General features: G+C 43.9%; 1 pseudogene; it reads right to left on the bottom strand.

The window, feature by feature from the left end:
• Positions 1–2213: 2213 nt before the first annotated feature.
• LOC147359304 (peptidyl-prolyl cis-trans isomerase A-like) lies at positions 2214–2739 on the bottom strand (annotated as a pseudogene).
• Between the last annotated feature and the right edge of the window lie 11870 nt (positions 2740–14609).

The raw sequence follows: 14609 nt of genomic DNA on the forward strand, positions 1-14609 counted from the left end.
CCTGGTTCAGAGGCACAAAAAGCCCAAAGTGATGGGGCGGCAGTATTAACTTCCAGTTCAATAAAATCATCATTGTATCCCCTGGTGGAAGCATTCTTCCCTTTAGAATGAATATCTACAGGCCATCAGAGCCTAAGGCCATGGGAACAGGAAGCAAACATTTGGCCAGTGGGTCATTAGCGGTAAGAATGAGTGGTGCTATGCCCATTTCCACCCCTTGATTCCTGGACCCTTGCATCCTGGCTATGGGACAGCTAATATATTGGATGCTGATTCTGAGCACACACAGTCTTCTGGAGAACCTCACCTACAAGTTACTGCCACCTAGCTGGTGCTATAACTGAGTCTTCGAAAGGCACTTTCACTGTGTACGGGACTGCTTGGCCCTATCACATATACACCACTTCCATTTGGTGCTGGAGTGCTGCTGTGCATGCCCAGCTTGATGGCTTAATGGGTCAGATAACCCTCAGTTCACAATGGGCAGCTCAGGTTGCCTGGTAACTTGGTCCGTGGTTAAGCACTGAGTCTCTCTGAAGGCCCAATACAGCTGGCTGAGATCTATTCATCAAAAGGGGAGCAGTTATCTGCAGAGGATGGCAGGGATTGGCCCGAAAATCCTAAGGAACTGCGCCAACATTCACCTGTAGGGCCCCAAAGAGCCTCCTACCTGAAATGTCAGTAGGAGACCATTGGATCTGCCAGTTCATGTGGTCTTAGTGGCAGGGCAGCTGGCACAGTGGCCTGGGCCTTTTGCAGAGGCATCTGGGCCCCATTCAAAACTAAAATGTTTTGGGGTCATTTGATAAGTGGGCTGGAATAACACACTCAGATGAGGGGAATATTGTTGCCTCCAAAAATCCAAAGAGCCCCACGAGACATTGTGCCTGTTTTCTGGTTGTAGGAGGGATCAGATGCAACCACCTATCCTTCGCCTTAGAATAGATAAGCTATACCATTAGACCCTTAAGAATTTCACTGCCGCGGAAGGCCCTTGAACTTTTGTCTAATTTGTTTCTTACCCTCTGACACATAAATGTCTTACTCACAAGTCTTAAAGTAGTTGCTACTTCTTCTCACTAGGTCCCATCAGCATAATTTCATCAATACCATGAGCCAGTGTGTATCTTGAGGAAGAGGGGTCCCTGTGAACTAGATTATGGCTTAGGGCAGGAGAGTTGATAGGACCCTGAAGAGGGACAGTGAAGGTATATTGATACCTTGGCAGATGAAAGCAAATTGCTTTTGGTGGGCCTTATGGACAGGAATGGAGGAAAAAGCATTTGCTAGATCAATAGTTACCATCTGAGTTGCCAGAGAAGCCACTAGCTACCAGGGGATGTGTTGATTAGCACAAGCAGTGAAACCACATCTCTTACAGCAGCTGCAATTGGAGTCATCAGCTGGCTAACTTTACGATAATCAACTGGTACTGCCCAAGACCTGTTTATCTTCAGTTTTTGTCAAATAGGTGAGGGAGATGGGATTGTGGTGGAAATTATTACCCTCTTATCGTTCAAGTCCTTGATGGTGGCACTAATTTCTACAATCTCTCTAGTAATGTGGCACTGCTTTCAGCTTACTATTTTCTTAGGTAGAGGCAGTCTTAGTGGCTTCCACTTGGCGTTTCCCACTATTAAAGCTCACAGATCAGGGAACCAATGTGAGAATTCTGCTAGCATATAAGTATATCTATTCCAGTTATGCATTCCAGAACTCAGGAAATAACCGAGGATACGTTCAGGACCCACTGGGCCTGCTGTGAGACAGACCTGAGCTAACACTCAGTCAATCACCTGACTTTCATAAGCTCATATTCTGACTGGTGGACCACAGTAACATTTTGGATCTCTTGGAATTAGTGTCAGTTCAGAGCCAGTGTCTAGATCCTACAAGTTCTGATTACTTCCTTTTCCTAATGCATAGTAGCCCTGATAAAACTGTAGGTTCCTTTGGGGAAGACTGGGAGAAAGATTAACAGTACACCTTTTAGCAGTGCACTGGAGTCCTTGCTTTCTTTTTTTGTTAAGTTTTTATTTCATAATCATAAACTTTGCAATCCAGCTGGAACCCAAAGAAAATATGGAACCCAAAGAACTGCAGTGGGAGCACAAAGACCGTAGGATATTTCAAGCAGATGGGGGTGACGGTGTGCTCTCCTGAGCTACAGAAGGAGTGGTCTGGCGATTAAGATAAAACACAAGTGAAATTTATTAGCTTTGTCCACGGTCTGCAGTGGTGATTTTCTTGTTGGTCTTGCCATTCCTGGATCAAAACACTCCATGGCTTTCACAACATTCATGCTGTCTTTCACCTTGTCAAAAATCACGTGCTTGCCATCCGACCATTCAGTCTTGGCAGGGCAAACGAAAAACTGGGAGCCGTTTATGTCACCATGGACAAGATGCCAGGACTCATATGTCCAGGATGAAATTCTTATCATCAAATTTCTCCCCATGGATGGACTTGCCACCAGTGCCATTATGGCATGTGAAGTCGCCACCTTGACACATAAATCCTGGAATTCTGTGAAATCAGGAACCTTTATAACTAGTACCCAGAGCACAAAAGTTTTCTGCTGTCTTTGGAAATTTGTCTGCAAACAACTCCAGTCTGTTAACATAGCTTTAAGGATTGGATGAGCAATCACTTCTTGGTTTCCAGGTCCCTTACCTCTAAGGAGACACCATCTAAGGGCTTGCCATTGACGGCAATGGGTTGACCATGGCTGACTGGCATGAGAGGCTCTGGAGCAACATCTGTCAGACTTATGGGGCTCCTTTCTTAACAGGACTGGCCTCTCCTTCATTCAAGGGGTTCTGGGTCTGTGTACTGGCTCAAGTCTTAGAGCTGATTAAAGGGCTATGACCCTCTGTTTTTATGATTCAGGTTAGACTTGCTTACTTGACCTAAAACTGCTCTGCTTATACAGATCAAGTAAGAATTTAGGAGGCTTCTTTAGGGGGGCTTCCCTAGCGGCTCACAAGGTAAAAAAAAATCTGCCTGCAAGGCCAGAGACCTGGGTTTGATCCCTGGGTCAGGAAGATCTTCTGGAGAAGGGAATGTTTACCCATTCCAGTATTCTTGCCTGGAGAATTCCATGGACAGAGGAACCTGGCGGGCTGCTCTGTTTTAATTAGGGTTCTCCAGAGAAACAGAACCAATAGAGCAGTGTGTCCAGATGGAGAGGGGGTCTTCAGCACCTCCTGGAGCTGCCTGTGGCCTGCACATGACCTGGATGTTGGGCGTGAGGGCGTCCACACAGGGCCCGCTGTGGGCAAATGCAGTGGCCTTACAGCAGAGATAGGGTGGGGCCAGGGCCTGTGGGAGCCAGAGGGCCAGATGGAGGATGGGCAGAAACTCAGAGGGGCCAGTCACTGAGGAAAGCCATGGGGGAGGCCAAGTCAGCGGGGAGGGGCCCCCTGCCCTGAATGGGCTGACAAAGAAGAGACTGCGAGTTTATCAGTGGCAGGATGCTAGCGACAGACACCAGCTGAACAATCAGGAACCGCTCAAGCCAAAGATTCCCGGAGGAGTTCAGAAGAGCCAGTCTGCAGCTGGTCCAGAGAGCAGCAGGTCAGTCCTCAGACCCAGTCACCAGATCTCCATGAGGTCACTGGGCTGCCTGGAGCACCTAGCCTTCTGGAGAGGATCGGGGAAGAAGTATAAAGGCAGAGGCTAAGCATCACCTAAGGAACTAAGTGTATTGCGTTGGATTAAAGCTCAAGACAGAGATTTTGTTATTGTTTTCTCACAAACTAGCCAGTGGGACCAAATCAAATCAAATGCAGAGCAAAAAAAACACATGCATTTCCTCTGCATATATGAGATGCAGCGTGAGTACTTCTGTGGTCCCTCTACGCCTATGACTTTTCTCTCAGCAACTGAAATCCTCTAAGCCGTCCGTCATCAGGCACATCCGCATTGGCTGGGGGAGGAGGAAGCACTGTGGTGGGAACTTGAGCACCGCCTTCACCTCTGGGGGCCCTTCTTTTCTCATTTGTAAGATGACAGGGGGGGTTCAGATGTTCTGTAATTTTTTTTTTCCACCTCCAAGATTCTCTAACCAAATAGGAAACGAAAAACATGTTCATGGGACTCTGCGGACTATGCTAGTGCTTTTCAAACCTTCCCTCCAGTTCTCTAGTGGCAGAGGAGAGAGAGCATGCATCTCTCAGGATTGTCCTGGATATGGCTTAGAGCATCCCACTGAGGTGTTTCCAGAAAGTTCCACAAAGTCTTGTGCTTTATCTCTCAAATTGTACGTAAATGTTATGTGATGCTTTGTAATATATTTGCACTTGTTATGAACAGCGCTTTAAGTTGACCAGGACTGCTGAAATGGTATCTCTTCTGCCTTTATATTTTTGTCCTGTGGCTTCAGTTACTCCCTAGTGCACTGCTCAGACCCTGGGGAACACTTGTTAGAATCCCAGCATGGGAGCACCATGAGGATAGAATTAGGCTAGCACATTTTCCAACATAGAAGGTCAAGTCCTAGATCTAGTGAACAGAAAGAAAATCTTCCCCACCCCTCCAGTGATAGCTTCAGTCTCTTCATGTAAAATCAGTTCAGTTCAGTCACTCAGTCATGTCTGACTCTTTGACCCCATGGACTGTAGCACGCCAGGCTTCCCTGTCCATCACCAATGGTCCCTGAACATCACTCATGTAAAATAGAGATTCCTAATCAGAACTATCATAAGATATCACCTCTCACCCATTAGCATGACTACCATCAAAAGAACAGAAAATAACAAGTGTTGTCGAGGATGTGAAGACATTGGAAGTCTTGTGCACTCTTGGTGGGAATGAAAAAGGAAGCAGCCACTATGGAAAGTATTATGGAGGTTCCTCTAAAAGCTCAAAATGGAACTACCATGAGTTCCAGCAATCCCATCTCTAAATTTATATCCCAAAATACTCAAAGCACAGCCTTAAAGAGATATTTACACATCGGTGTTCATTGCAACGTTATTCATGATAGCCAAGAGATGGAAACAACCCTGATGTCTATTGACATACAAATGGATAAAGAAAATTTAGTGCACGCATTTTGTAACCTTAAAAAGGATGGAAACCCTATCATATGTATGACATGGTTGAACCTTGAGGATATTATGCTAAGTGTAATAAGCCAGTAGAGAAGGGACAAATACATGATTCCACTTATGCGAAGCACCTAGAGTAGTCAAAATCACAGAAAGAGAAAGAAAAAAGGTGCTTGCCAAGGGCCAATGGGAGGAGGAAGGAGGAATTAGGAGGGTGTAGAGTTTTAGTGTTAGATTTAAAAGCTCTAGAGATTTGTTTCACAACAGAAGTTGTACTTCTATACACTTAAACATGGTTAAGATGTCAAATTTAAGTTATATGTTTTTGACCACATTAAAAGAAATAGTGACCTCATTTAGATGGTCAGGTTTCCTTTGAAAAAGAACAAGGCAAGATACTGGCCCACTAAATGTCAAGGTGAAATTTTCTTACAGCCCAAACCTGCTTCCTGCCCCAACTCCCTCCTTCCCAATGAAGCCAGAGGATGGATCTTCGCATTGCTTGCTCCCCAAAGGTTATAAGCATGTGTGTGCCATCAGTGGAGGCCAGGTTAACGACTTGTGCAAAATTTACTGCCAGTTTGCCATTTCCATTTTCCAATTTCCTTACTTTTGTTAATAAAATTCGAATCACTTTAAAAGATATCAAGGTTAAGTTAAGACTGCATCAAAATCTTCCAGAATTCTTTTGGATAGTGTCAATGCCTTTATTGGTGACATCAGGGAATAAATGGGTACACCCACCTACACATACACACACACACACACACACACACACACACACACACCAATACTCACATTCACTCTCTTGTGCCCTTTTCAACTGCCCCAATCTCACCCCACAGCAAACATGATGAATTCACATCCTGAGGCGGGTGTACCACCAACAAAATCTGACCGGAGGAAACAATTTCAATTCAATCAGAGGCCTCCTGCGGTTGAAGTTTACAGGGAGTGCTGCCAAATCTCACTCTCTTGGCGGACAAACTGTGCAGACTTTGGGCCTGCTGGGAGGGTGAGGCATTTCTTACTTTCAAAAGAGGGTCGATCCAAGATGTTTGTATTATTTCAATACTGTTTTTCCTATGGAGCCGGGGGTTGGCGGGGTGGGGGTGGGAAGTTCTTTCCTTGTTCCTGATATTTTCCAGAGATCAAAATGAAAACACAATGCTCTGAGAGTAATCAGCAAGCCTTCAGAAGAATTGCATGTACTTTTGATTTCTATAAAATCCCCACAACACTTCTGTTACCGTTCATTCTGTGCAGAGGTACACAGCCCAGCCAGAGGCTTAGATCCCAGCACAGATATCAGCTTCCTAGTCCTTCCGCATTTTTAGCAGGTATTTTGGAGGATCGTCAACACCAGGAAATGTTTTTCCTGGATCATTTGCATTTGCTTTTCTACTGGATGTGGTCCCGAAGAGTTAATAGCATTCAGTTGCTACTCTTTGGGACATTTCTGTGTGAGATCGACAACGTGGACCCGGACACATTTATAAGACATTACTCATACAACCTTCCACTTACTCAAACAGCAACTATTAATTTCTGCTGTGGTCCAGGCATCATGCCTAGTACTGAGTGCACACACAGAACAGAAAACTCTCAGTGAGCTTCCAGTCTAGGTGGGGAGATGGACAAGCAGAAAATGACAATACAGGGTGGAAAATGCCTAGAGACGTTATGTCTGTTAGGTTTTCCTTGGTAGCAAGGAATAGAGTGCCTCTTCAATCTCTCATATAAGGACAACAGGAATCACAGGCACCAGGAACAGCTTTACCTGCAGGCCTCTGGGAAGTTAGCATGCTGTGTGAAAATGGGAAAGAGGTGCAGGAGCCCAGGCAGCTCTCGTAATTGTTGGCGTGACTCAGTTTCTCTCTGCGTCTCCCTCTTCTCATTTTACTCGTATATTCTTTCTCTACCATATGACTCCTACTTATGCATCATGGCTGCTTACTGGTAACATCCTCTGGATGCCTCAGGAGATCTGAACACTGTCTTCTTTCAGCTTCTTCCCCTTGATACCAAGTGTCCAATCTGGTGGTGTTCCGCGTCTAATAAAATCACCTTATCTCTACGGGGCAAAGTTTTTATTCTAGCTCACTCACAGACCACCTTTATATAGAATCTCCTTGATCTGAGGTTTCTGTGGTCCTGTCCACTGTGGACAAGGGACAGGGCATCAAGCATGATTAGCTTCATGTGAGAGGCACACGGGGCAGCTTGCTATAGGGAGTTCCTGGGCAAGCAGTTAGAGGGGCTGTCATCAAAGCAGTCACTGTAGGTATGGTAACCGCAAAACCTAAAATCTAGAATAGATACACATTTTTTTAAAATAAGAGAAAGGAATTTGACCATAACACTAAAGAGTCATATACAACAACCCCTGTGTACATACATGCTCATTTTAAGTTGATGATCTCTTAAGTTCAAATGGATTCCAACAACCCTGCATTTTTTATTCCCTTCCACCCTATCTTTAATGTTTTTGACTTATTTTACATCTTTTCCTGTTTTGTGCTTAACTACTTTATTGTGGATATAGATGACTTAACACCTTTCTACTAGCTTTATAAGGGGTTGATCTACTACCTTCACCATATTTTCGCCTTTACCAAAGAGACTTTTCCTTTCATAATTTTCATATTTCTAGATGTGGTCTTGTCTTTATTGCTTGGTGAAGTCCTTTTAACGTTTGTTGTTAAGCTGGTTTAGTAGGGCTGATTTCTTTTATCTTTTGATTGCCTATAAAATTTTTTATCTCTCCTTCAAATCTGAATGATGGCTCTGACAGGTAGAATATTCTTGGTTTTTAGGTTTTCTTTCATCACTTTGACTATATTGTTTTGCTCCTTTCTCTCCTTATTGCTAACAAGTCAGCAGAGAGTCTTATGTGGGTTCTCTTGTATATAACTAGTTGCTTTTCCTTTGTTACTTGAGAGAATAAAGATTTTCTCTTTATCTTTAATTTTTGGCATTTTACTTATAATATGTCTTGATGGGACTCTCTGTGCTTCCTAGACCCGGATGTCTGTTTCCTTTCCCAGGTTAGGGACGTCTTCAGCTATTATTTCTTCGAGTGAATTCTCTGCCTCTTTCCCTCTCTCTTCTCCTTTTGGTACCCCTATAATGTGAATGCTAGGTTGCTTCATGTTATTTCAGAGGTCTCTCACACTACCCTCACTTTTAAAAATTCTTTTTTCTGTTCAGCTTGGGTGATTTCCACTACTCTTTCAATTCATTCCACTGTACTAGCTAATCTACTTGATAGTCGATTTCTTCAAATGTATTTTTTATTTCACATATTGTATTCTTCAGCTCTGTTTGGCTCTTCTCTATATTTTCTAACTTCTTGTTAAACTCTCACTGTGTTCATCCATTCTCCTGAGTTCACTGACCATCTTTATTACCTAGGACTTTGTTGGGTAGATGGCTTATCTCTACTTTGCTTAGTTCTTCTGGGTTTGTCTCATTCCTTTGTTTGGAATATATTCCTGTGTCTCCTCATTTTGCCTAATTCTCTGTTATTCCCATGAATTGGGTAGGTCAGTTATGTTTCTTTTTTTTTCCTATCTTGGAGAAGTGGCTTTATGAAGGAGACATCCTGTCCCAGCGCCACACTCCCCTCTGGTCATCAGAATGAGATGTTCTTGGGGTTCCTTATATGCAGACTGCGTGGGCCCTTCTGTTGTGGTGGAGCTAACTACTATGCTGAAAGGCAGGGCTGGCCTCCAGTCCTATTGGCTGCCAGGCCCTGCCTTGAATGGTAGCTGCTGGCCTGCTGGCCGACGGTCATGTTCCAGCATGGCTGGCTATGTGGCCTGAGGGTCCTGTGGCTGGCCTGCTGGTGGGTGGGCAAGCCTCCAGTGCTAATAGGGTGGAGAGAGGACTCCAAAATGGTACTTGCCAGTCCCAGTATCCTTGTGGTAGAGCGAGCTTCTCAAATTTCTGATGCCAGTACGTATGTTCCCAGAGTGAGCTCCAGTTGTCTCCTGCTGCTCTAGAAGGCTCTCCAAGATTAGCAAAGGGGTCTGACCCAGGCTCCTTTCAATTTACTGGCTCTGCATTGGGTCTCAGATCATGTGAGATTGTGTGTGTGTGTCCTACAAGAGTGGAATATTTGTTTCCTACAGACCTCCAGATCTTCTGTATGTAAGCCCTGCTAGCCTTCAAGGCCACAGATTCCGGGGGTTTCTTCCTGGTGCAGGACCCCAGGACTGGGGAACCTGACATAGGGTTTGGATCCTTTGTACTTTGGTTAGAACCTCTACAATTATGATTATCCTATTTATACATTGTCTACCTTGGCTTTGTGGATCTTGACTATACTGCTTCTCTGCCCCTCCTACCTAGCTTGTTCTGGTTCCTTCTTCTCTTTTTTTAAATTAATTAATTAATTTTTGACTGTGCTAGGTCTTCACTGATGTGTGTGGGTTTTCTTTAGTTGGGTGAGTGGGAGATACTCTTTTTTTAAGTTTATTTTTTTAATTGGAGGAAAATTGCTTTATAATATTGTGTTGGTTTCTGCCATACAACAGTGCAAATCAGCCATAATTATACATATATCACTTCCCTCTTGAGCCTCTCTCCCCTCACCCTACTAGGTCATCACAGAGCACCAGAAGACCTAAATAGACATTTCTCCAAAGAAGACATACAAATGGCAAATAAACACATGAAAAGATGCTCAACATCACTAATTATTAGAGAAAAGCAAATCAAAACTACAATGAGGGAGCTACTCTTCATTGCAGTGCACAGGCTTCTCATTGCAGTGGGAAAATAAAAATGCTTAGAATAAATATGCAACATAGACCTTCAAAGAACATGGCTTTTCCAATTGTTCCCTTGATGGTTAAGTTTGATTTTTCATGTTGGAGCATTACAGGGGCAATTGCGAGTCAGAGAATAAACTTGATGCATCTTACTGAAGCTTTCGTTTTATTAGAAACTGTGGGAGAATTTTATATTCATACAAACATGAATGTATGATAGCATAGGCTGAAAAACAGTCAAGATTTTTAAAGACATGAAGTTGAACTTGAATTTCATGCTAGTGGACGGGTTCTTTGTGGAAAAGATCCCGTAGATTCCTTACTAGGAGCCATGGGAAACTCTGTGAATAATGTCAAGATTTCTATCTAGAATCGTAATCCTCTCCCTTGTTAGTTTTTAAGTAATATTTTCTTCTTTATCAAGTACAGCCTGTGTGAATATATGACATTTAATAACATGCCAGATTCTCCAGGCTTCCCAGGCAGTGCTAGTGGTAAAGAACCCACCTGCCCAGTGCAAGAGACATAAGAGACATGGGTTTGATCCTTGGGTCGGGAAGATCCCCTGGAGAAGGAAATAGCAACCCACTCTAGTATTCTTTCCTGGAGAATCCCCTAGACAGAGGAGTCTGGTGGGTTACAGTGCATGGGGTCACAAAGAGTTGGACATAACTGAAGCAACTTAGCATTCACACAGATTCTCCAGGGCTTCTTGATTCATAGACGCAGAGGAAGAATAACAATCACGGGATTAACCCCAGCATGCTTGTTGCATATCTATGACATGCTTGGTTAAGTGTATTTTCTAAATATGGTTTCTTTTTTATTTGCCTTGCTAAGATAAATGGGAAGGAAGTGGGAGAGACAGGGATGGAGGAAAATGGAAATGGCAAAGCTATTTTCAATGTTTAAAAAAGGATGGGGTTGTGAGAAGAGAGTGCGTTCAAGAAGCAAAGCTTAGCACTAGGCATGTTGGCTCTCATGCAGTCCAGTTAGGCTGCCCAGGGGCAATGGCTTGACAATCACCAAGGTGAGTAAACACAGAGAACTCCCGGATCCAAGCCCAGGTTCATGACATCACCCCACACCTTTAGTCCCTCCTCCAGCTCAAGTTCTTAGGTCAGCAATCACGCAATTGGCAACAAAATACAAAGAACAACTGGAAAGGGAAATGAGAAGTTATTACTAGCTTCAGTTTTCTTTGGGGGAAATAATGTAGGTTTTTCTTATGTATGAGAGAAGGCCCAGATTACAGGGTGAATCCTGTTAGGACATGCAGACTCTGCAACAATACCAGGTAGTCACTTCAGGTGGTTTCCTCTCCAGCTATGAAGGCATGAGTATCAAATGGCATTTGAGAGACAACAAAGCTTTGTATAAATGTTAGTCCTCTGGGCTGTTGAGATGCATTCTAGAATATGAAGCCTCATAAATAGCTAGTTTGGAAACCCCTGCCCTGCTCTCTGCTTGATCCCTGGTGTTATACCCTTAAAGCTGGGTCAGCTTGACTCTTTGAATCTTGTGAAATTGTAAATATCTCTGGGAAGGGTGTTAACTTTTCTGCATCACTGTGTGGTTGTGAAAGAAGAGAGTGGAACATGGCAGCTGATCTTAGTTCTAGTTACAGCTCTGCTGCTGGAGTTCTGTGACCATGGGCGTAGCAATCTTTCAATTTCCATGACCTCATCTGTACACACAGAGACTGAACTAGATGATCTCTAATGTTCCCTTCAGGTTCCACTTTCTATGAGTCAAGGAGGTAAGGCAGTGTGAGCAGGAACTTCAGAATGGGGATCTGAGTGAGCAAGGGGGATTCTGCCCTCAGAGCAAAGGGCCCCAAATGGAAAGGCAGGCACCCAAATGCCAGATTTGGCTGTATATCTATCTAAATGATCATAACAGTAATAAAAACTGTTGTTAGAGCCTGTTCTGTGCTTCTGCTGTCTTATTACCCTTTATCTTAAGTACTCAGGGCTTCCCTGGTGGCTCCGACAGTAAGGAATCTGCCTGCAATGCAGGAGACCCAGGTTTGATTCCTGTGTTGGGAAAATCCCCTGGAGAAGGGAATGGCAACCCACTCCAGTATTCTTGCCTGGAGAATTCCATGGAGAGAGGAGCCTGGTGGGCTGCAGTCCATGGGGTTGCAAAGAGTCAGACCAACTGAGCAACTGACACTTTCACTTTCACTGAAGTATTCATGATTGAGGAGAACTGCTGATGTGTGGGACCACAATACACACATCCCTGAGTAGTTCTGCACTGTCTCCTAGGTCCTAAGTCCTACAAACGTCCTTGAGAATCAGCCAGTACCAATCTGCCTCCATGGTGTGATGGGATAGATGTGTTTGTACTTATCCAGCTTATTCGCCTTACCTCATCTCAAGAACTTGCCAGATACAAAAGGTGACAATAGACCTGCGTTGGGATGGAACTAAATTTGAGGACAAACAGTTGAGAAGGTATGGAATACTCAGGTGGAGGTGTCCAGCAGGCAATGGGAAACATGGGTCCAGGGGCGAGGAGAGACCTGGATTTAGAAGTTATTTATACTCAAGGGGTAATTGGTGGCCATGATCTTCCAACTTTTTTTTTTAATATAAAACATATTATGTATTTTATTTCCTTTAATCTACAGCATAAATTGGAGTTTCTCTGGTGGCTAAGGTGGCAAAGAATCTGCTTGTAATGCAGGAGACCTGGGTTCGATCTCTGGGTTGGCAAGATCCCCTGGATAAGGGAATGGCAATCCACTCCAGTATTCTTACCTGGGAAGTCCCAGGGACAGAAGAGTCTGGAGGGCTACAGTCCATGGGGTCGCAAAGTGTCAGATACAACTGAGTGACTAACACACATACACAGCATAAATTAGATGGCATGACACAGAACTTGAAAAATATTTGAATGATTTATGTGTGCCAAAGTCCTAAATGTAGCTGCTGCTGCTGCTGCTAAGTCGCTTTAGTCGTGTCCGACTCTGTGCGACCCCATAGACGGCAGCCCACCAGGCCTCCCCGTCCCTGGGATTCTCCAGGCAAGAACACTGGAGTGGGTTGCCATCTCCTTCTCCAATGCATGAAAGTGAAAAGTGAAAGTGAAGTCACTCAGTCATGTCCGACTCTAGTGACCCCATGTAGCTACTTCTGGTCAAATGGCTCAGGAGAGGGTTAGGGCTGAAATTAGGGTGTGTCTTGATGAGAATAGTTTTCAATTCTGATTGTGTTCTTCCCACAACATCTCCACTGGTAAAGCAGGGAGAGCTCAGTCTGTCTCATTTCAATTAAGACAGAGCTCCGTAGTCAGTAGGAGGTTTAGGGGAGTCTTCAGGCTCTGTGGGCTGGACGTGCAGGGCTGAGAGGCAAGCAGGATGTGGGGAAGCTGGCTAGCGCTAGTGTGCATGTGCTCAGTTGCATCTGACTCTTTGAGACCCCATGGATTGTAGCCCACCAGGTGCCTCTGTTCATGGGATTTGCCAGGCATGAACACTGGAATGGGTTCCAGGGACTGAACCCATGTTTCTCGCATTTGCAGGCAGATTCTTTACCATCACACCACCTGGGAAGCCTGTGGAAGTGGGGGACCTGGTACCAACTTCTGTCCACTCCTCAGAAAGGCTAGTTCTGGGACTTCTCCTCTTTCCTGGCCTTCCCCAGTCCGCCCCAGTAAGCTCAGGGTCTCCTTGCAAAGAGAGGCCCTGGCTGGTGCTCTCTGGCTAGAGGCATCTTGCTGGCATAAGAGACACGCGAAGATGATTAACTGGTAGTTTCTCTGCCATGATCTGCTGACCTTCTTATGGGAACCTCTGTAGAGATAAAATGACTTACTTTTTTTTTGTTCTTAGTGTCTCTGGTACCTATAACTTTCATAGTAATCATGACATTTGTGTTTATCATTAATATTCCAGCTGGAAACATCCTCTTTTGCCCCTCTTGTCCCTGCCATGGCCCATTTGCAGTTCAGGTTATCACCTTTCTCAGAAAGCGCTCTCCGTAAAAGCCCAGTATTGGTGAGTTAGGCTGATGGTTTCCACACCCCTCTTCTCTGTCTTCTACTTCCTACTGCAGTTTAGGGGAAGATGATTTTATACCATAGATACCTCATTCATCAATGCTGTCTTCTGTCTCCCTACTCATGTCCACTATCACAGACCTTGAATAACTGTTTTCATTCAGCCATTTAGCCCATTACTTCTTTGACCAGCAGGCTAAACCCAAGTATCTCTCAGACTCCTGTGCTGTCATTAACATGCTTCTTGTTTAACTCAAAACAGCTGTTCCTCCTCCGCCTCCCGTCCCCAATCTCTCCCCTTAGACAAACCTTGCTGACCCAGAAACTTTGGGAAAAAAATTATTTTTGAACAAGTGAGAGTTCTGGAAAGATAAGGATTTGCCTCTTTCAGTATGGAAACATCTTTAATCTTAACCATTTGAATGGAAATTTTCTAGGACATAAAATGTTTAACTTTTTCTTGATGTACTGGGATCATTACAGTAAACAAAGGTTTTGTACTCTGCTGCCATGCAATGGGGCCCTGAAGATCTTTTGGGGTAAAACAGTCCTAGATTATTGTGGTTCTGAAGTTATTTGATAAACTTTTTAAAAAATTGAAGTATAGTTGATTTATAATGTTGTTTTTCAGGTGTACAGCAAAGTGATTCAAAGAATCTAAAAAGGAATATATATATATTCCTTTTTAGATTCTTTTTCATTGAAGGCTATTTTTTGGAAGCTATTATTTTTGAAATTTTGTAAACTTTTAAATTGACTATCTCTATACTTTTTTATC

Source organism: Bos grunniens, chromosome 14 (genome assembly GCF_055505025.1).
Source record: "Bos grunniens cultivar Pamir isolate PY7600 chromosome 14, Bosgru_T2T1.0, whole genome shotgun sequence".
NCBI lineage: Eukaryota > Metazoa > Chordata > Mammalia > Artiodactyla > Bovidae > Bos > Bos grunniens.